Source organism: Benincasa hispida, chromosome 4, assembly GCF_027475165.1.
Source record: "Benincasa hispida cultivar pf3 chromosome 4, pf3_genome.v1.1, whole genome shotgun sequence".
Lineage (NCBI taxonomy): Eukaryota > Viridiplantae > Streptophyta > Magnoliopsida > Cucurbitales > Cucurbitaceae > Benincasa > Benincasa hispida.
Window position 1 is genome coordinate 3,344,510 of NC_143481.1, and position 21,598 is coordinate 3,366,107.

At 39.5% G+C, this 21,598-nt stretch overlaps 1 protein-coding gene across 18 annotated transcripts in view; it reads right to left on the minus strand.

Annotated features, from left to right (window-relative positions):
• Positions 1-9,235: 9,235 nt before the first annotated feature.
• LOC120075327 (uncharacterized) overlaps positions 9,236-21,598 on the minus strand; it is a 45,812-nt gene continuing 33,449 nt past the window's right edge. For 6 of the 18 annotated variants that reach the window (XR_016529383.1, XR_016529382.1, XR_016529377.1 and 3 more), the window contains 2 exons: positions 14,174-20,878; positions 13,865-14,069 (listed from right to left, as the gene is read on the minus strand). The gene's annotated coding sequence lies outside the window, so the exon portion shown is untranslated. Of the gene's footprint in view, positions 9,251-13,863; positions 14,070-14,173; positions 20,882-21,598 lie in introns of those variants that run through there. The other 12 variants (XR_016529387.1, XR_005481294.2, XR_005481292.2 and 9 more) reach the window with 7 other exon arrangements.

Here is a 21,598-nt window from a genome sequence, read left to right on the forward strand (position 1 = left end):
GATCGTTTACCACGACCAAGCAAGTAGGAATCGATAGTCTATCGCCAAGATGGATGCTTGATCGTTTAGGTAGAGGTACACAAAGGTGTAATAAACTGGGGCTGATGGTATAGACGATCGTTTAATAAAACACTCGGACGCGTGATTGCTTAGAAACTAGATGATCATTTAGGAAATTATATGGGATCATTTAGGAAATGCGTGCCTGTACACGATCGTTTAGTAAATTTTGAGCTGTCGTGTATGCTCTCAGTTTGCTAGGTGATGGGTAGTGTACTCAATCGGTGAGCTAATATCTAATCACTTTGCAAAATGAAAACCATTTTCATTTTATCCTTCAGTTACGAAAACTGAATGCAACCTCCCACTAACTCATTCGGTTACAGAGAAAAAACCGGCAACAATTATCCCATAATTGTTTAAATTAAAAAATAAATATAATCATATTATATTTATAAACTTTGGTTTAATATCACATCATATGCAACATATGGACCATAGTCCTTTTCTCCTCCATTAGATATAAATCATATTTATATCATTTTCCTCCAATTAATGTATCTTATAAATCATGTCAAATATATCATATATAATTGACCCGTTTAATTATATCATATATAATCAAACTTCCTCTTGTCAATTTGAACACTTCAAACTGACATAAAAAACTGATTCTCAACTTGAATCCATTGAGCTACCATGGGGACCTTATGGACCTATGGCTCGAAGCTCCAACGGTACGTGAATAACTGACTAAACTCTTTAGCCACGAGATCTACCATCTGTTAAATGTCAAGCATTCCACTAAGACCGACAGCTGCACTCTTCTCACCACAGATATATTTCTGTGTCCATCGGATATAACCAATCAACAGTACGATAACCCCTGTAGTTACATCTAACTCCTTAAGTACCATTGATCCCTCTAACGAACAATATAACATAGTCCTACTATGTGTGGACTCCTCTCGAGCCATAAGAATGTGTGTGGCGCCACATCGTTCAAGCCCCAGAATCATCCCTTAAGAGAGTAATCTATCTACTTACCCCTGCTTTAGGGAATGAGTGAATTCCATCTTGTGTAGCTGAGTTCCCAGCTCCCAAATCAGACGAATCCCCAAAGTGGTAGGTTTGAGTCGGCGATCTGGCCATTCGCACCCATACAAATCAAAGACCACCCTCAAAGACAGGAGTTCCCAACTCACTCAAGATTGAGGTCATGTTACCTATGATCATCCTGGTGAAGTGGAGTCTCTATCATGAACGACATTATATGACAAGACTATAACACTTCGTGGTCTGGTCTCTTGAAAATAGAAAAATCATTTTCCTTTTAAACTCACGATTACCATAATTCAATAACCACCCACTACTTTGGTTATTTAAAAGAAAAAGAATTAATTATCCAATAATTAAGATTATAATAAGCATAAATGATAACCAACTTATCATACTATATTTATAACCTATAGTTTTAATATTTCATCTCATGAAACATATAAACCATAGTTCTTTTTCCATTCCATGGTATTTAATGTAAATCTTATTTACATCAATCCTCAACTAGATGTATCCCATAGATCATACCGATTATATCATATATAATCAAAATACCTATGGTCAATATGAACATTTCAAATCAACACTAAGAACTGATCCTCAATTGAATCCATTGAACTACCAAGGGGACCTCATGGACCTGTAGCTCGAAGCTCCAACGGTACATGAATAACTAACTAAACTCTTTAGCCACGGGATCCACCATCCGTTAACTGCCAGACACTCCACTAAAGATCGATAGTTGAAATCTCCTAACCACAAATATATTATGAGAAGGAAATCGGAAACGAGATTTCCATGAGCAGCGGAACAAGTCTATTCCAAATTACAATCATGAATCAACAAATTATTTACAGTCGACTTCAAACAAATGGTTATGCGAATGTTTCCAGAAATTAAGGCATGAACAATACAAAAGAACAGAGATCAAACTCTATACGAACATAGGCAGAAACGTCTCCACGCTCCATTATGCACTGTGATTGAACAACAGCATCTGCGAGCGCTCAATCTACATGACCAAAACACAGCAACAACATAACACGAACGCTTCGCACTCGTCCTCAATGATCTTCTGAGTCACGAACTCCTCTGCAACAACGAATGGCCTCCGCAGCACCACGAACGGCCTCCGAAAACCCTTGATGGTGTTGAGTTGAGTCTGACACCACCAACAAGGAGACCTTGGTATTCTCGGTGTGAGAATCCAAATGGTGGGCTCTGTTCGGACTCGGCGTGAGGCAGACGATTGGAAGAAACAACGATCACGTACACGACTGGGTAAGTGGGAGAAGGCAGAGACTATTGTATAGGTCAATGCCCAATCGTTTAGATAAAGCTATGTGATCGTTTAACTCTATGAAATTATTTAGTAAACACTACATGATCGTATAGCTCGCTCAGCCGTCGTTTAGTAAATCTGTATTTACTTGACGACTTCTGTGAGTTTCTTTTCGTCGGAGAGAAAACTAAAAACATTTTCAAACTTTTGTAAAACTCTTTTTCAAAATAAGAAACCGATTTCCTTTTAAACTCACGGTTACCATGATCCAATAACCATCCACAGATCGCTCGTAGCTAGGCCAATAACCATTATGCCCCTGTAGTTACATCTATCTTCTCAAGTATCACTAATCCCTCTAATGAACATAAGTCATAGTCCTACTATAACTTAGTCTTCTCTTCCAGAGAGAAGTTGTGACCGCTATGTTCAAGCCCGAAAATCAGCTCTTAAGGGAGCAATCTCTCTACTTATCCCTGCTTCGGGAAAGGAGTGAATTCCATCTTATGAATTGAGTTTCCAGCTTCCAAATCAGACAAGTTCCCAAAAAGGTAGGCATGTTGAGTTGGCAATCTGGCCACTCTCACCCATACTAATCAAAGGACCGCCCTCAAAGGTAGGAGTTCACAAAACATTCAGAATTGAGGTCATGTCACCTATGGCTGTTTAGGTGAGATGCAAGTCTCTAGTATCAACGACGTTATATACAGAGTCTAGTCATCTCGTGGTCTAGGTCTTATACAAACTCTTTGTATAGGACACCCCCACTCCACGTCTCTACATGAATGGTCAGGATCTACCATCTGTAGTAGATTACAACACTTGCAAACCTTTACAAAGCGGGCCATATCCGTAGTGTCACAAGGATCAGGTATCCCACCTTAATCCTTATACTATAGACTGATTTAGGTTATCACTTAAGGCATGATCCACTTGTATATCACATATACATGCTTAAGTTCACATAAGATAACCAAGGAACTTTGTTTATTGGATATGAGTAAATGCCAAAATTAAAAAACACTTATTTTATTCATTGAACAATGTATATCTTTACAAAACAACGAGACTCCAGGAAAATTAGGACACCAATCCCAACATAATGTGTCCATCTTAACCAATCAGCAGTGTGACAACCCTTCACAAATCGCTCATAAGTACAGTTGGGCCAATAACCGTTATACCTCTGTAGTTACATCTATCTTCTTAAGTACCACTGATCCCTCTAATGAACATAAGTCATAGTCCTACTGTGGCTGAGTCTTCTCTTCCAAAAAGAAGTTGTGACCACTATGTTCAAGCCCCAGAATCAACCCTTAAGGGAGCAATCTCTCTATTTATCCCTGTTTTACGAAAGAAGTGAATTCCATCTTATGGATTGAGTTCCCAAGTCCCAGATGAGACAAGTCCCCAAAAACGTAGGCATGTTGAGTTGGTAATCTGGCCATTCTCACCCATATCAATCAAAGGACTGTCCTCAAAGGCAGGAGTTTTCAAAACACTTAGATTGAGGTCGTGTCACTTATGGTCGTTTAGGTGAGATGTAAGTCTCTAGTATCAACGACATTATATACAGAGTTTAGAAATCTTGTGGTCCAGGTCTTATACAAACTCTTTGTATAGGACACCCCCGCAACACGTCTCCACATGAATGGTTAGGATCTACAATCTGTAGTAGTTTACAACACTTGCAAACCTCTACAAAGCGGGCTGTATCCATAGTGTCACCAGGATCAGGTATCCCACCTTAATCCTTATACTACATACTGATTTAGGTTATCAATTAAGGCATGATCCACTTGTATATCACATATACATGCATAAGTTCATATAAGATAACCAAGGAGATTTGTTTATATTGAACAATGTATATCTTTACAAAACAACGAGACTCCGAGAGAATTAGGACACAATCCCAACATCAACAATGTTGCGGATGAGATGATACTTTTGCTCTATATGTTTGTCGCGCTTGTGACTCCTGGGCTCCCTAGAGTTCGCCATAGCACCACTATTGTGACGATAGAGGGTGATGGGCCTAGACATATCTGGAATAACTTCCAGATCTATTAGAAACTTCCTAAGTCAAACGGCCTTCTTAGAAGCTTCATAAGCCGCTACATACACGGCCTCCATCGTGGAGTCGGCGATGCACCCCTGCTTAGTGCTTCACCACACTACTGCTCCTCCGTTAAGAGTGAAAACTGACCTTGAAGTGGACTTCCTAGAATCCTTATCAATCTGAAAGTCAAAATCCATGTATCCAGTAAGGATCAAATCCCTAGTTCCATACACGAGCATGTAGTCTCTCGTTCTTCGAAGATACTTGATGTCACACCTCGTCCCAGACTACCCTCTGAGCCTGAGAAAGGACATGACTGCAGCAGTTATCAACCCTTTTATTAACACTTACTGCCTAATAACTCCTGCGGAAATAACTCTGATACTAATGAACAAATTCTACAACTAACTGATTAAGTCAAGGAGGCAAATAACAACGGATAAGTAGGCCCATTTTATTACAACAATGTAACATTTATACAACTCCAAGACTTATCTACAAGTTTACAACAACAACTGTAAAACCCTCCAGAAGAGTAACTGTGGCATGTGGCAGACCTTGACCTTACAACAACATTTAGAAATTTCCTTCACTTCAACATAAGATTTAACTTTCTCTTAGTTAATTTCCCTAACCACCTGCTTAAGTAGGAAAAATGGAAATTCGGGTTTCACATTTACTTCCCACTTAAGAAAATTTCGTCCTTGAAATTTTCTCGAACTAACTTCGGTTTAAGGTTTCACAACAACCACTGTTGTAACCTCTTAAAACCTTGTCTATTACCACGCTTCCACTGTGCTACTCTGATATCAATTTTCTTAGTTTGTCCAACGATACCTCACCTAGCCATCTCTAAGCTAGATGTTGAACCAAACTATCTACAACATAATCATTTCTATCTCTAATAATAAATGAGAATAACTTAAATTCACACTTACCTTTCTCGATAGATCTTCAGGTAGCGTTGTGAGTCCCAGCTCCGGCTGCCTGCTAGGTCATGCCACTTCCACCATTCCTCTTAGTCTACCTTAACTAATTTCTTAGGTTTCTCTTTAAACCCTTACTCTATCACATTTCCCTTTGGTTTTACCAAACTTAACCCTCAGGTTTTCAAGAACATATACTTTGATATCAAACTAGTATCAACTAACCCTTCAACTTTCCTAGAAACTTATACTTTGATACTAAGCTAGTATAAACTAATCCCTTACTTGTCCCAGAAACTCATGCTCTGATACGAAGTTGTCACACCCCGCCCCAAACTACCCTTTGAGCCTGAGAAAAGGCATGACTGAAGCAGTTATCAACCCTTTTGTTGACACTTACTGCCTAATAACTCCTGCAGAAATAACTCTGATACCAATGAACAAATTCTACAACCAACTGATTAAGTCAAGGAGGCAAACAACAACGGATAAGTAGGCCCATTTTATCACAACAATGTAACATTTATACCACTCCAAGACTTATCTACAAGTTTACAACAACAACTGTAAAACCCTCCGGAAGAGTAATTGTGGCATGTGGCAGACCTTGATCTCAGCAGCACCCTAGAACTCCTCACTTGGGGGGGGGGGGGGGGGGACATAAAACATGGAAAACGTGAGCTATAAAGCCCAGTGAGTGGTGCCTTTAAATAAAAAATTACCTTTACTACAGAAATATACTTTTGGAAATCAATTCATAGTCAACAAGAAGATTACCTCAAGTTCAATATTATTTTCTAGCTAGACCGCTGGATTATCCCCAGCTCAACTGCTGGTTAAAACAAACAACCCCAGCTTTACCGCTGGTCATCACCTAAAGTAAACATCCCCAGCTTTATCGCTGGTTATCCCTGGCATGATCCTATTTTCACACGTATACTAAGACAACAACAATTCCTATGGAAACTTTCCCTGTACCATATTATACCGCCAATGTGCACATCGACTATTTTCCCGCTAGCTATGCTTATGTAACTTGACTATATTTCCCGTCAATCATCACCGACTATCATTTCCCGCCGACCAAAGCCGACTATATTTTTCCGCCAAGTACCTTTTCAAGCATGCTAACTATATATCCCGGATACAATTTCAGTTTCCAAAATAAACATACAAGCAATATCTTAACAAGCATAGTAATCAAGTAAACATATATCCCTGATCATGCCAATTTAACATTATCCCTTATATATATTTACCTATATATAGAAATTACATCAACAATACAACAACACAATAACCACTCACCTTGGTTGGTTAGGAACTTTCCTTTCCGAAGTTCCTTAAGTTTCCTTGGTTCCCTTTTGAACCCGAAATTCCAGATTCAATTATCAGCTTATATTACTGATAGTTCCAGAACTTATTTTAAGATACTTCCTTCTGTAAACATGTTCTAAAATGTCTCAGGAAGCTTACCTCAAAATCTTAGCTCATAAATTCTCGCGGTTTGTCTAGAAACATCAAAATATCAAGACTGGCTCAGCTTACCCGACAGCTCGACCCCTCTGTCTTGTCCCTATTCTCCAGACCGATTCCTTGGAGACTCTTCTCCGGAACCCAACCCTGAAAACTAGACTCTTTTAGCTTTCAGATGGCTTTGCAATCACATCAAACGCACAAGTATTCTGGGAGAAGTCTTCATTCCAAGTTGATGCTACTTCCTGTCTTTTCTGCCCGACAGCATCTCCCTTTTTGGATCATCTTGACCAACGCATAGCCTCCTCCCAATACACTCTTCTTTATGTCATTTGAAGAGAATTTGAGTTCTCATCTGAAGTCATTAGCCCTATTTATATGCGTCCAAGATTGCTCCACGGCTGACAACTTCTACTTGGCCGCATGTACAAGTGTCTTTTCCTCACACCATCAACGCATTCTTACATCAGCGCAAGCCAATGTGTCTTCTTCTCCTTTCACCAACGCATGGGGCTTAATTTTGCAGGTCTTCTTATGCATCTACTCTTTTACTTAAGGCTTAAGAATTATTCCTAGCAAGCCACATGTCTGATGATGTCCTCTATATGAGCTCATCCTTCTTATGCGTCCATTCCACTCAATATGCGTTCACTAGGGTGATGACCAACACCTCTTCTCAATGCATACTACTAGCCTCGAGTATCAACGCATAGTGTAATCAACAACGCATAGTAGGTCATCAACGCATAGTATGAAATCAACGAATAGAAACCCTTGGCTCCCTTTGGTTTTCAACATAGCACCATCGCAACCCAACTCACTTAGTCATCGCAAGCCTTAACCATCGAAAGAGCTAACCACCATGCATCCAACCTAGCTCATCGCATGGCCAATGTCCAACGTATCCATCGTGCAAGCCATCGTCAACCTCCAACGCATAGCAAGGTCGCACGGTACCAACGTATGGCCTCGCTCGGCCGCATCGACGCATAGGCACTTGGCCGCATCGACTTACCATGGCTCGCTTGGCCACATCGATGCATAGGCGCTTGGCACAACCGCTGTCGTCGATGCATAGGTGCTTGGCTTCGACGCATGGGTGCTTGGCATGGGCGCTGTGCATCGATGCATGCCACCCTTCAGCGCCTGCCTTGCCCCGCGTCCTAGCTTACCCCATGCATCCTTGCACGCCCGCGTGCCACCCTTATGCATCACCCTCGGCTGCCTTCCTTCAATCGCATACCACCCTCCAATGCATCCATTGAGCCTAATGCGTTGGTCTAACCTCCAAGTCATGTGCCACTCCCACTTCAACTTCTCTCTTGGCCCAAGTAATCTCTCCAAGATCTTATGGCTAACGCATGACAATACCTAGTCCAACACTTAGTCAATTTTCATCAATTTAAACTTAACTCAAAGCTACTCAAGGAAAATCTAGTCAACACTTAGAAATTTCCTTCACTTCAACATAAGATTTAACTTTCACTTAGTTAATTTTCCTAACCACCTGCTTAAGAAGGAAAAATGGAAATCCGGGTTTCACATTTACTTCCCCCTTAAGAAAATTTCGTTCTCGAAATTTGCTCGAACTAACTTTGGTTTAAGGTTTCACAACAACCACTGTTGTAACCTCTTAAAACCTTGTCTATTACCACGCTTCCACTGCTCTACTCTGATATCAATTTTCTTAGTTTGTCCAATGATACCTCACCTAGCCATCTCTAAGCTAGATGTTGAACCAAACTATCTACAACATAATCATTTCTATCTCAAATACTAAATGAGAATAACTTAAATTCACACTTACCTTCCTCGGTAGATCTTCAGGTAGCGTTGTGAGTTCCATCTCCGGTTGCCTGCTAGGTCATGCCACTTCTGCCATTTCTCTTAGTCTACCTTGACTAATTTCTTAGGTTTCTCTTTAAATCCTTACTCTACCACACTTCCCTTTGGTTTTACTAAACTCAACCCTCAGTTTTTCAAGAACATATATTTTGATATCAAAATAGTATCAACTAAACCTTTAACTTTCCCAGAAACTTATTTTACTTTGATACTAAGCTGGTATAAACTAATCCCTTACTTGTTTCAGAAACTTATGCTCTGATACCAAGTTGTCAAACCTCGCCCCAAACTACCCTCTGAGACTGAGAAAAGGCATGACTGTAGCAGTTATCAATCCTTTTGTTGACACTTACTGTCTGATAACTCCTGCTGAAATAACTCTGATACCAATGAACAAATTCTACACCTAACTGATTAAGTCAAGGAGGCAAACAACAACGGATAAGTAGGCCCATTTTATTACAATAATGTAACATTTATACAACTCCAAGACTTATCTACAAGTTTACAACAACAATTGTAAAACCTCTAGAAGAGTAACTGTGGCATGTGGCAGACCTTGAACTTAGCAGCACCCTGAAACTCCTCACCTTCCGCTACCTAGAGGGTAAAACATAAAACATGGAAAATGTGAGCTATAAAGCCCAATGAGTGGTGCTTTTAGATAAACAAATAACTTTGACTACAAAAATATACTTTTGGAAATCAATTCATAGTCAACAAGGACATTACCTCAAGTTCAATATTATTTTCCAGCCAAACCACTGGATTATCCCCAATTCAACTACTGGTTAAAACAAACAACCCCGGCTTTATCGCTGGTCATCACCTAAAGTAAACATTCCCAGCTTTACCGCTGGTTATCCCTGGCATGATCCTACTTTCACACGTATACTAAGATAACAACAATTCCTATGGAAACTTTCCCTGTTCCCTATTATCCCACCAATGTGCACATCGACCATTTTCCCGCTAGCTATGCTTAGGTAACTTAACTATATTTCCCGTCGGTTGTCACCGACTATCATTTTCCACCAACTGAAGCCGACTATATTTTCCCGCCAAGTACCTTTTCAAGCATGCTAACTATATATCCCGAATACAATTTCAGTTTCCAAAACAAACATACAAGCAATATCTTAACAAGCATAGTAATCAAATAAACATATATCCCTGATCATGCCAATTTAATATTATCCCTTATATATATTTACTATATATAGAAATTACATCAACAATACAACAACACAATAACCACTCACCTTGGTTGGTTAGGAACTTTCCTTTCCGAAGTTCGTTAAGTTTCCTTGGTTCCCTTTTGAACCCGAAATTCCAGATTCAATTATCAGCTTATATTACTGATAGTTTCAGAAATTATTTTAAGATACTTTTTTCTGCAAACATATTCTAAAATATCTCAGAAAGCTTACCTCAAAATCTTAGCTCATAACTCTTCGTTATTTGGCCAAAAACATCAAAACATCAAGACTGGCCAACCTTACCCGACAGCTCGACCCCTCTGAAATGTCCTTATTCTCCAGCCCGATTCCTCGGAGTTTCTACTCCGGCAGCCCTACCTTGAAAACTAGACTCTTTTAGCTTTCAGATGGCTTTGCAATCACATCAAACGCACGAGTATTCTGAGTGAACTCCTCGTTCCAAGTTGATGTTACTTTCTGTCTTTTCTGCGCGACAGCATCTCCCTTCTTGGAACTTCTTGACCAACGCATGGTCTTGCTACCAACGCATAGCCTCCTCCTAATACACTCTTCTTTATGTTCTTTGAAGAGAATTTGAGTTCTCATCTAAAGTCCTTGGCCATATTTATATGCGTCCAAAATTTCTCCACGGCCGACAACTTCTACTTGGCCGCATGTCCAAGTGTCTTTTCCTCACACCATCAACGCATTCTTACATCAGCGCAAGCCAAGGTGTATTCTTCTCCTTTCACCAACGCATGAGGCTTAATTTTGCAGGTCTTCTTATGCATCCACCTCTTTTGCTTAAGGCTTAAGAATTCTTCCTAGCAAGCTGCATGTCTGATGACGTCCTCCATATGAGCTCATCCTTCTTATGCGTCCGTTCCACTCAATATGCATTCACTAGGTTGATTTCCAACACCCCTTCTCAATGCATACTGCTAGCCTCGGGTATCAATGTGTAATGTAATCAACAATGCATAGTAGGTCATCAACACATAGCAACCTTTGGCTCCCTTTGATTTTCAACATAGCACCATCACAACCCAACTCACTCAGTCATTGCAAGCCTTAACCATCGCAAGAGCAAACCACCATGCGTCCAATCTAGCTCATCGCATGGCCAATGTCCAACGTATCCATCGTGCAAGCCATCGTCAACCTCCAATGTATAACAAGGTCGCACGGTACCAACGTATGGCCTCGCTTGACCGCATCAACGCATAGGCGCTTGGCCGCATCAACTTACCATGGCTCGCTCGGCCGCATCGACGCATAGGTGCTTAGCACGGCCGCTGGCGTCGACGCATAGGCGCTTGGCATGGGCGTTGTGCATTGATGCATGCCACTCTTCAGTGCCTGCGTTGCCCCGCGTCCTAACTTACCCCATGCATCCTCGCACGCCCGCGTGCCACCTCTATGCATCACCCTCGACTGCCTTTCTTCAACCGCCCTCCAATGCATCCATTGAGCCTAATGCCTTGGTCTAACCTCCAAGGCATGCGTCACTCCCACTTCAACTTCTCCCTTGGCCCAAGTAATCTCTCCAAGATCTTATGGCCAATGCATGGCAATCTAGTCCAACACTTAGTCAATTTTCATCAATTTAAGTTTACTCAAAGCTACTCAAGGAAAATCTATTCAACACTTAGAAATTTCCTTCACTTCAACATAGGATTTAACTTTCACTTAGTTAATTTCTCTAACCAGCTGCTTAAGTAGGGAAAATGGAAATCCGGGTTTCACACTTGAGGATGTTCTTGGCTGTGGTCCAGTGACCCTGTTCTGGGTTAGACTAATACCTACTTACTATTCCCACAGCATAGTAGATGTCTGATATAGTACAGAGCATCGCACACATCAAACTGCCAACGACAGATGCATATGAGACCTGTCTCTTCTCCTCAACCTCTTGAGATGTCTTAGGACACATTTCCTTCAACAATGTAACTCCATGCCTAAACGGCGGTAGGCCCCTTTTAGAGTTTTGCATCGAGTACTTGAGCAACATCTTGTCAATGTATGATGCCTGAGACAGTGCTAGAACTTTTTTTTCGATCTCGAAAGATATTTATACCAAAAACAAACTGATCTTCTCCCAAATATTTCATTTAGGATTGGGTCGCTAGTCTTACATCATTCCCAATGAGCAGGATATCGTTTCCATATAACACTAGCAAACTATTGAATTGTTGATGATTTTCTTGTAGACACAAGTTTCATCAATGTTTTGGTCAAAGTCGTACAATTTTATCGCAGTATCAAACCGAATGTTCCAAGATCGAGAAACTTGTTTCATCCCATAAATGGACCAATTCAATTTGCAAACTTTTTTCTCTTGACCTTGGGCGATGAATCCTTCGAGGAGCACCATGTAAATGGTCTTCTCAAGATTATCATTTAGAAAGGCAGTTTTAACGTCCATTTGCCAAATCTCATAATCATAATAAGCGAAAATGGACAGGAGGATGCAAATCGACTTCAACATGGCAACAGGCGAGAAAGTCTCCTTATTATCGACTCCCTCAACCTGAGTATAACCCTTTACCACAAGTCATGCGTTGAAGGTTTGCACCTTTCCATTAGCACCCCATTTCCTCTTGTAGATCCATTTACAACCTATAGGTCTTACCCCATCAGGCTGATCTACAAGATCCCACACTGAGTTGAAGTACATCGACTCCATCTCGAGATCAATGGCTTTGACCCATTCATCCCGATCAACATCCTAAGACAATGGATCTTTTTCAACGTCGCAATCAGCTACCATAGCCAGGATTTCCGTGAAACCCAGATAGCGTACAGATGGGTTCGCAACCCTCCCACTACGTCGAGGTTCCCTCAACTCATGAGGTAGAACCGACCTACCAAATGAACTATCATCAACAACTCTTGCTGATGAAGTAGGCTCTTCAACAACTCTTGTTGAAGTTTCAGTAGTTTCGGTGGAAAGCTCACGTAACACGATCTTACTACGTGGACGGTGCTCCCTGATATGATCCTCCTCCAGGAGGTAGCGTTTGTAGACACAAATACTCTATTTTTCGTCCGATCATAAAAGTAACCCCCTCGTGTACCTTTGAGGTAGCCTACAAAGAGGCACAACCTCGACCGTGGTTCAAATTTCTTTGGCTTAGCCTCAAGCACATGTGTTGGGCAACCCCATATGCGAAAGTGACGTAAACTAGCTTTACACTCGTTCTACAACTCTAGAGGTGTTCTCGCAACACACTTGGAAGGAACACAGTTGAGTATATACACTGCAGTCTCCATTGCAAAACTCTAAAACGAGTCAGGTAAGGAAGTGTAACTCAGCATCGACCAAACCATGTCTAACAAGGTTCTATTTATCCTTTCCGCTACACCATTCTGCTGAGGTGTACCTGGTACTGAAGTTGAGAAATGATTCCATGTTCTATCAAATAGTCCTGAAACCCCGAATCCAAAACCTCTCCACCTCGAACCGATTGAAGTGTCTTAATCCGCCTATCCAATGAATTTTCAACTTCAGTTTTGAACTCTCTAAACTTTTCAAAGGATTCAGAGTTCTGTTGCATCAAATAAACATACTCATACCTAGAGTAATCATCAGTAAAGGAGATGAAATACTCATAGCCTCCCCTGGCTCGCACATTCATCAGACCACAAAGGTCAGAATGCACTAACTCTAGAGGCTCTTTGGCTCGATAACCTTTTCCAAGAAAATGTCTTTTAGTCATCTTACCCTCAAAGAAGATTCGCACATTGGCAAAGAATTTTCCTCTCACTTAGAAGTCCATTCTTCACCAACCTCTCGATCCTATTGAGATTGATGTGCTATAATCGAAGATACCAAAGTTAGGCATTTTCTTTTGGAGAAACCTTTTGACGTTTATTTTGAGTTACGACAGTTTTAAATATCTTTATGTTATGGAGGGAACTCGTTGCTAACGGCCTTAGCACATATAAGTTATTTTCCAGATATGCTAAACAGATCTCAACTCCATCTTTATGAATAAATACTTTATTCAATTGAAAATGTAGAGTATATTTACACTATATCAAGCACTTTACAGAAATTAAGTTCCTTTTCAATTCAGGAACTACATAAACATTATCTATAATTAGAAATATCTTCTGTAAAGTCAACTGGATCCCTTTACTGCCACAGTTGAGACGACATTGGTGCCTACTCGCATCGTCATCTCACTAGCCTCTAACTGTCACCAGGATCTAATCCCCTGAAAAGAAAAACAAACATGATTAGTGGCACTAGAGTCAATAATCCAGGCAGAATCATCATTCTCCACTAAACAAGTTTCCAAAACTAGTAAATCATATTTACCTTGTTTTTCTTTAGCCTTGGTCGCCTTCTTCTTCTTAAGCCAATGAGGACAATTCCTCTTCTAGTGCCTATCCTGGTTGCAGTGGCAAAACTTTCCCTTGTCAACCGGCATTGGACGCCTACCCCGCTGGGCGACAGGCTGTGGGTTAGCAGGTGTCTTCCCCTTCCCCTTACCACCCTTCTTCTTTTTCCACTTAGTAGTGTTAGAAGTAGAGGGTGCAGACTTTGTCCCTGAGGTCGAACCTCGATGGAACGTCTTTGAAGATGAAACAACATTTGCCTCACCTCCCCTCTTCTCCTTACTTTTCAATAAGGATTGGAATGTCTACTTTGTTAAGAATTAGATTGCTAACAAAGTGTAGGAAGCTATCCAACAACGAATGCAGGATTATGCTAACCTAGTTGCCTTCATCGATCCGAGACCCATTCATCTCCGCCACATTGAAGGACCATCATGTTAAGCATGTGTTTACGAACAGAGGTGTTTTCCTCCATTTTGGAGTTAAAGATGCATTTCAGAGCCTCAATTTTCCAAATGGTTGTCCAAACATTCCCCGCAAGGACTCCATGATCTCACACGCTGAAACCATGGGCTTATGCTTATTGGTCGAAACGTCGTTAAGACTGGCCAAAATATAGGGCGGGCCTTCTCATTCATCCGTGTCCAATGCTCATAGGCCACCCGAACATTTCGAGTGGCGTTAGAAGGTGGAATAGGACACTCCTTCATAAGGACGAACATGTGATCATCGATGATTAATATCGTTGTGATCATGTGTTTCCAACTAGCGCAATTCTCGCCAGTCAATTTATCGGCGCTAAGTAGAGCTAAAGTGGCGATGGCTATAAATACGATGCTGAAAACAGAACAAAATTAATAAGTCTATGCAATACCACATTTTAACACCAATTTTAATTTTAGCAAAATAGTTTCCAAGTACCTTAAGTGAAAAAACTTCTATTTCGCAATGATGCTCCAACGAGGCAGGACAAACATCACCGGTGGGGTGATCAGATGCCCCTTCACTAGGACGAGACACTCTCAACCATTAGGCAAAAGCAACTCTTGTAACTTCACCTAATAGTCACCATTTATTCGGTCCATAACTGTTAACCCTTAACAATTTTGTGTAAGTATAACCCCTTGTTTTCGACCCTAGAGTCTCGCCCTAATGTGCCCACCGTAGGAAAAATCTAGATTAGGACAAGAGACTAAAGTGACCTTATCTTATACGAAAGATCAGATAAAGAAACGTGCAAAACTGCCATCCTATAGGGGGACACTCCCAGGGTGCCTCGAGGCAATGCATAGAAACCTTATCCAACCTAACGAAAGAGATCGTGGGATATGATGTTGCACGTCCCGCTCCCACTTACTACGAACATTTTCTCCATTCACGTTGATATTGACCTACCCAAACACCATCCTTTAGGGGGACACTCCCAGGGTGTCATGAGGCCGAGGATAGACCTTACGGTGTGGACAATAAAGGGAGAAACGCAAAGAGGTTTAAATGAAGTATCAGATACCCCAAGTACCTCTCACTAAATGTTCTATCTAGGAGTTCATTAACTTAGACCATCCGGCTACTGATTTTAATATAAGTCAGTTTAATTGCTCAAAAACAACTCTTGTTTTTGAAATTAAACAAGTTCAAATCGTCACATTAAACTCTTTAATGGATTATCCTCAAATTTTCATGCATGCATCAAATCTATCTAATTCACCTTTCCAGGTAGGTTGCCAGGTAGGGGTGTTCCGTTTCCATCACCTTAAATACCCCAGCCTAGACAAACCCACCTTAGACAAGAGGTCCCTTATAGATAGATTTGCTACACTTTAACCTTTTATTAGTCAATTTAATCCTATTAAAATGATTAAAAGATTAAAGCCTAGGTTGCTAATCTTTTTAGAACTGTGATCTTAGGTCTATCTCCACCAAGTTTTAAAATACTTTTAAAACCATGATTCAAGCCTAAGTTTGCATGCATATCTTTCTTATATATTTTAGTTCTAATTTCCTTATAACTCTTATAAAAGAAACAATTAAAACCATACACATTGCCACACAACTAGGTATTTATAGAACTTACAAATTTAACCTATGTGTCATGCTTCATGCAATATACATGGAACGAACCAAGCAAAAATGCTTCCATACACTCTTATACTATAACATTTATAATATAAATATGATGCATATCTATGCTTTATGCATGCATAAATATAACTTTTATATTATATGATGCATGAGCATGCTCTTAATTTAAATCATGCTTCTTTAAATCATAACACTTACAATAAAGAGATGATGCATGACTAATGCATAACCTAAGGTGGGATTTCTTCTATATGGCATACCATATGATATATAGATAAACATACATCCTATGTACATTCACAAAAACTTAATGAACCAGGATGAACCGCTTCAAAACAGAAAATTAAAATTCTATCTATTACATTTCCATCGAGTAAACCGGTTCACAGGTGAACCGGGTCTTGAACTGTCGGGGCAAAGCTCCCATCGTTTAATAAACGCGATCAGGTATACACGATCGTTTAGCTACGATCAAGTACCATTTACAATGCAATGAAGCATGAGGTACTCGATCGTTTAGTGCACAAGACATTAATCCGCGAGTCTAAACGATCGTTTAGACGACGACGTTGCTGTAAAGCACAATCGTTTAGACGACGACGTTGCTGTAAAGCACAATCGTCTAGACGATCATATAACAAATGATAAGTAACAAATTTACTCCACGATCATGTAGTCAGTAACTAAGCAATGAAGCTTGCTGAGCTACACGATATTCTAGTGCACGCGAGTCAACTTATTCCCAAGTATCCGATACTCAATGATCGTTTACCGACCTAACCAACGCTTGGTCGTCTTCATCCTTGAAGAACAGCAACTCCTTTCTTTGAAGCTTCATCACAAACGACTCACAAAAACTCAAATACTTTGAATTTACAGATTCAATATCAAGTTAATATGCCCAAAAACACAGCAGTCCTTACAATTAACTTTGAATGTAAAAGAATTTAGATAACCAGTGGCTTCATCTCAGAAAATTCCATTAATCAACATCCACCAAACCATTTAACAATTAAACAGAGTGTAGACATGCTTTATCCACCGAGAAAGTAAATGCTATTCTTTACATCAATGAATTTGGAATATCAGAACCTGGCTCTGATACCAATTTAAGGAACTCTTATCAAAGAGTACCTCTGAGCGGAAGCAAGATCGTTCCAAACTCATTGTGACAGAAATACCGCATTCACAATCAACAAAATAGTTATGCATTTAACAACAAATTACGACATGCTTTGAACTTTAAACAACAAAGAGAACAAGATGCATACCAGTTGAAGAACTTTTCTTTGCTTTAAATCTCGCTCTCATCAAAGGACTGCATCTCTCGCTGTCACTGTGCAAGCCAAACCAATCGTCCACCAAATCTCGTTGTCGTCTACCCACAAATGGACTCCCCACAAACAAGGCAGCAGGGAAGATACCACCACTCAGAACCCTCGGTATTCTCGAAGTGAGAATCCAAGAGGTGTGGGCTCTGTTGGATTCGGTAGAGGGAAGGATGAAGGAACGATTGTTTACCATGACCAAACAAGTGGGAGATATCGGTAGTCTATCGCATAGATGGATACTTGATCGTTTAGGTAGAGGTACACGATCGTGTAGTAAACTGGGGCTGATCGTATAGACGATCATTTAGTAAAACGCTCGAGCACGCGATCGCTTAGAAAAAGCTCGATGATCGTTTAGGAAATGCGCATATGTACACGATCGTTTAGTAAACTTTGAGCTATCGTGTATGCTCTCGATTTTCTAGGTGATGGGCTCAATGGGTGAGTGAATATCTGATCACTTTGCAAAATGAAAACTATTTTCATTTTATCCTTTAGTTACGAAAACTACATTCCACTAACTCATTCGGTTACGGAGAAAAAATCGGCAACAATTATCCCATAATTGTTTAAATTAAAAAATAAATATAATCATATTATATTTATAACCTATAGTTTAATATCACCTCATATGCAACATATGAACCATAGTCCTTTTCTCCTCCACTAGATATAAATCATATTTATATCATTTTCCTCCAATCATTGTATCCCATACATCATGTCAAATATATCATATATAATTGACCCGTTTAATTATATCATATATAATCAAACTCGCTCTTATCAATTTGAGCACTTCAAACTGACCCAAAAAACTGATTCTCAATTTGAATCCATTGAGCTACCAAGGGGACCTTATGGACCTATGGCTCGAAACTTCAACGGTACGTAAATAGCTGACTAAACTCTTTAGCCACAAGATCCACCATCCATTAACTGCCAGGTATTCCACTAAAGATCGACAGTTGCACTCTTCTCACCATAGATATATTTCTATGTCCATCAGATATAACCAATCAACAATACGATAACCCTTCACAAATGCTTGTAAGTACAATTGGGCCAATGTACCATTTTGCCCCTGTAGTTACATCTAACTTCTTAAGTAACATTGATCCCTCTAATGAACAATACAACATAGTCCTACTACGTGTAGACACCTCTTGGGCCATGAGAAGGTGTGTGGCGCCACATCGTTCAAGCTCCAAAATCAGCTCTTAAGGGAGCAATCTATCTACTTACCCCTGCTTCGGGAAAAGAGTGAATTCCATCTTGTGTAGTTGAGTTCCCAGCTCCTAAATCAGAAAAATCCCTAAAGTGATAGGTTTGAGTTGGCGATCTGGCCCCTCGCACCCCTGCAAATCAAAGGATCGCCCTCAAAGGTAGGAGTTCCCAACTGACTCAGGATTGAGGTCATGTTATCTATGATCATCTTAGTGAAGTGAAGTCTCTGTCATGGACAACATTATATAACGAGACTATAACACTTCATGGTGTAGTCTTATATAAACTCCTTTGTATAGGATGTCCCTGCTTGCATGTCTCCACATGAATGATCAAGATTAGATCATCTGTAGCAAGTCACAACACTTGTTACTATTCTACAAAGTGGGTCGCATCCGTAGCGTTACCAGGATAAAGTTTCCCTCCTATATCTATATATTACAGACCATTTTGGTTATCACTTAAGACATGATCTACCTGTATGTCTTCACATACATGCTTAAGTTACAACGACAACCAGGGATGTTAGTTTATTGGCTTGTGGTAAAGTAATTAAAACATCTAATGCTCCATAGACAATAGTGAAGAAAATATCATATATTATTACATCACAATCGTTCGTTAAATACATTGTTTACAAACTACAGGACCCAACGAGAGTTTAGGGCATCATTCCCAACACTATATATCGACTGTTGGCAGCCTGATGTATACAATGTTATGTACTAGACTTGATATTTTCTATGTAGTAGGGATAGTTAGTAGATACCGATCTAATCTAGGATTAGATCACTGAACAGTCATTAAAATCATCCTCAAGTATCTCAGGAGAATGAGGGATTACATGCTTGTGTATAAGTCTAAGGATTTGATCCTTACAGGATACACTGATTTTGATTTTTCAGACTGATAGGGATTCTAGGAAATCCACTTCAAGATCATACTCTTAACGGAAGAACTGTAGTCTGGAGGAGCACCAAGCAAGGTTGTATCACTGGCTCTACCATGAAGGCAGAATACATAGAGGCTTGTGAAGCTGCCAATGAGGTTGTATGGCTCAGAAAAATCTTGATTGATTTGGAAGTTGTTCCATACATGTCAAAGCCCTTCACCCTTTATTGTGATAATAGTGGTGCTATGGTTAATTCTATGGAGCCTAGGAGTCACAAGAGTGGAAATCATATAGAGTGCAAATATCACCTGATTTGGGAGATTGTACATCGAGGGGACATGATCATCATGAAGATCACTTCGAAGCACAACATTGCTGATCTATTTATAAAGGCCCTCATAGCTAAAGTGTTTGAAGGTCACTTGTAGAGTATGAGTTTACGAGACAAACCTTATCTAGGCAAGTGAGAGATTTTAATGGGCGCGTTTTGTATTCCCTAGTTTATTGTTTTTGTGTATTGTTGTACTAATTTGTGCTTTTATGATGTACACCCCACTAGCTTTAGAATAAGTGAAAAATTATTGGGGTTGATACCCTAAATATCGTAGTCTTGTAGTTTGTAATTGTATTTGTACAAACAATTTATTTATCTAATAAAATAAGAGGTATTATATTCAATATTTAGTTGTGTTAACCCAAAAACCAATAAACTAAGATCCATGGTTATCTGCTGTAACTTGAACATGTATGTGGAGTAATACAGGTGGATCATGTTTAAGTGATAACCTGAATGGTTTGTAGTAGATGAATAAGGTTGGGTATCGTATCTTAGTAACATTATGAATACAACCCGCTTTGTAGTTTGTATAAGACCGGATCACAAATGATCTGATCCTGTGGAGACATGTGAGTGGGGGTATCCTATACAAAGAGTTTGTATAAGACCGGATCACGAAATGAATAGTTTCTTTATACAACACTATTACTGATGGAACAATAAGAACACATGCATAGTGGAAGGGATGAAATCAACAACATTCTAATTGCAATAAAAACAAGAATAAACATGCAAAAGGGATAGAAAATACAACGTTTGAAGACTCCACCACAATCTTCCTCTCCCGAGCTCAATCGACACCACCAACGGTAAATCCTGCTATTCTCCGATTGAAGAACACAATTGTGGGACCGTTATATTAGTGAAAATAAGGGAATTTTACTATGGAAAGAATGAGAGTAAAAAAAATTTGTGGTGCAAGAAAAAAGTCAAAAGTAAATGAAGCATTAGTCTTGCGAATTTCAAAAACAAAACCATTTATAGAGAAAATACATATTTTGCATGTCTTCTACCTCAAACTCCACTAACATGTAATCTCAAGGTGTCAAGCTTGGGAAATTCCACTTCAAAGTCCACTTAGTTAGTGGAAAAATCCAACAATTGGATTTTCACTAACTATTTTTTTAATAAAAAAACTATTTTCAAATTTTAGAAAAAAATATTTAATTAAAACAATCTCAATTACATATTAAATTGTTTATGATACCTAGCTTTGATTAATCACATTAATCAAATTTAAAAAACACTTTCATGTTAATGATCAAGTATGCTCTTAAAAATAATTAATTAATAAATAAATTATTTAATTATAAATTATATCTCATATAAAATATAATTTTTTCTAAAACCCGAATTTGAACATTTCAAATTCTTACTTCACCTAGTTCTTCAATTTTATCTGTATTGAGCTAGCAAGGAGACCCGATAGACCTACAAATCATGGGCTCCGACGATCCGAGACTAACCGGTCAAACTCTTTAACCTAGTTCATCAACATTTATAACTAACAAGACTGTTCACTATAGCCTGTAGTTA